Below are 2,530 nucleotides of genomic sequence, written 5' to 3' on the forward strand. Positions count from 1 at the left end.
GACATGTGTACAACTGTGGAGGAGAACCTAATAGTATCAGGCTAAACTTTGCCCAAAGGTGCTGGACCCCAAGTTGCCCAAAATCTCCTTCTTGTGATAGAAAAGGTCTGGTTCAGAAGACAGATGAGAAAGAGGGCATCTGTTATTGTTCTCTGAAAAAAAATACTATCAGTGAACACAATACTGAAATCCTCCATGAAAAAGACACAAGATTCCTCAAGCAGGTTAGAGTTGAAGAAAAGAATATGACTTACAGAAAGCTCCACATCAAAGCCTTGACTCGAAGACTATAGTAGGGGAATTCTCACACCTAACTCAACAGGAAGAACAAAGAGGGAGTGTTAGGTCAGGTGCAACATGTGTTCCACTTACGCAGCGGTCACATCCTGCTTATTCCAGAACCATGGCTCATCTAAAGCCCAGCCCTAAGATTTCATATAAATGTGTCCCTGACACTGGCTACTCATCTGCTATACCGTCTCTGGGACACATCTGTGGCTGTATCTGAGATCAGGGTGAGTGCTTCTATGGGAACCAGGAAGGGGAATAGAGAGGGAGCTGGAGAGATATCTGGGAAGAGGAAGTGTTGGAGTGTGAAGTAGGAGAGTACAGTGGGCAAGGAGAGACATTCAAAAGTAATGAGTTGCTTGGGAAAGAGCAGAACCATCCTGGAAAGTATTATTGCTGTAATGTGAGAGGTAAAGTACAGGTGGTTCCAGTGGCTGAACTCAGTACTGTGAGGAAACGAGTTAAACAGACTTAAATTTATAGTTGTGTGTAGTAGGAGATTATGGCACTGTGAATTGCTGGATCCCATGCCTAGTGGTATGCTTAGAATAGTTATGGACTTAAATTATCCTCAAAATATCATAAATAGTGTGGAACATCAATCTCAGTAACTTGAATATTATTAGATTTATCCAGTCATTATATGTTAGGAATTCTCTGGAAGTATAAAAGTGAAGAAGATATGCTGTTTACTTCAACTTGGTCTCTGTAAATCTACGTGTTTTTGCTGTCCCTTCTCATCACCCTAGAGAAGGATTTAAAAAATATGAAATATATAAAGTCTGTGAATATTGAATATCTTATGAGTTTCTATTTTTTCATCTAGGATCTCTTAACTCTTGCCAAAATGTCCTGCCAGCAGAACCAGAAGCAGTGCCAGCCTCCTCCCAAGTGTTCCCCTAAGTGCTCCCCTAAGTGTCCCCCTAAGAGTACCTCCAAGTGCTCAGCCTCATGCCTTCCTCCAGTCTCTACCTGCTGTAGCTCCAGTTCAGGGGACTGCTGTAGCTCTGGAAGTGGGGGCTGCTGCCTGAGCCACCACAGGCCCCACCGATCTCTTCGTCACAGACACCAGAGCTCTGGCTGCTGCAATAGTGGCAGTGGTGGTGCCTGTACCTGTGGCAGTCACTGTACCTGCAGTAGTGATTGCAACTGCCGCAATAGACAGCAGTCTGGTGGCTCTGGCTGTTGCTCTGGAGGCTACTGATGGCCGGGCCATAAGAAGCACAAAGAAACAGCACTGAAGAATTAAAGGGCAAAGATTATATTGGACTCCAGACATGTTAACCCACTTCTAGCTCTTGACTCTTCCTTTAAGCCCATTCACATCAACAATTATGGAATATTTGCTTTTCTGAGCTCTTCTCCAGCGGTATGTGTTGGATATGTGTTCTTCAGGATTCATATCAATGTTTATTCTCCTCATATTGTTGAAAAGAATTTCAAAGCATACGATTGAAAACAATAAATCTATTCTTAAGTCATCATTTACCATTTTACTTTTGTCATTTTTATCCTCCTGTGACTAAATCCTGACTCTTCTGGGATTAGCAGGATGTGTTTTCAACTTATGTTGCCTGGTAAAGAAATGTTAAATTTAAAAATATATCTCTGCATTTACAAAGTCACTAAATAAGGCAATAAATAAGAATTTCTTTTTAAAATTATTATTTAAAGAAGACAAAACAAAATAGAAAACAGGCAGAAATAGTACATACTGTCAAAGAAAAGAAATAAACAGTAATAAATCACTAGTAGATGAATACATATTGTCCCCCCACAAATAATTGTTCAAGATACAAAAGTGGAACATATAAATGGGAATTCAACCAGGGAGACTGCAAACAGTTCTGTTCAACTATCCAATGAAAACTAAGTAATATGGCTATCAATCCTATACACTTAGACATGTATGTATTTATCCATATCTTCATTTATGTTGAGACCTAGCAAAACTTATTAGATTAAAATCATTCTGAACAAAGATTAATAGTGTTGCTGGATTTCACAGCATGATACTCTGGAATCAGCACTGGGTACTGCAGTGCCCCTTTTTTTCCTTCAAATTATTTGTTCATTTCATCATGTATCATAAGATCAGTTCTCATATAGTGTTTATAGGTTTTACGCAAGCATGAGTCTTAACATGTATTTCTATCCTTTCTATATTAGAGGGAGAAACAGAACAAAGCAGGATTAAAACATATTCCTATAGACACATAAAACTAAAAAGACATAAAACTGC

General features: G+C 39.4%; 1 long non-coding RNA gene across 1 annotated transcript; it reads left to right on the plus strand.

Annotated features, from left to right (window-relative positions):
- The first annotated feature begins 474 nt into the window (after positions 1-474).
- LOC134472079 (uncharacterized) lies at positions 475-1,777 on the plus strand. The gene is made up of 2 exons (XR_010041927.1): positions 475-515; positions 1,115-1,777. It is a non-coding gene; the product is annotated as an uncharacterized LOC134472079 (long non-coding RNA).
- The last annotated feature ends 753 nt before the right edge of the window (positions 1,778-2,530 follow it).

This window comes from Cavia porcellus, unplaced genomic scaffold (genome assembly GCF_034190915.1).
Source record: "Cavia porcellus strain 051 isolate PalLab524CR breed Dunkin Hartley unplaced genomic scaffold, mCavPor4.1 scaffold_1, whole genome shotgun sequence".
In the NCBI taxonomy this organism is placed as follows: Eukaryota; Metazoa; Chordata; class Mammalia; order Rodentia; family Caviidae; genus Cavia; species Cavia porcellus.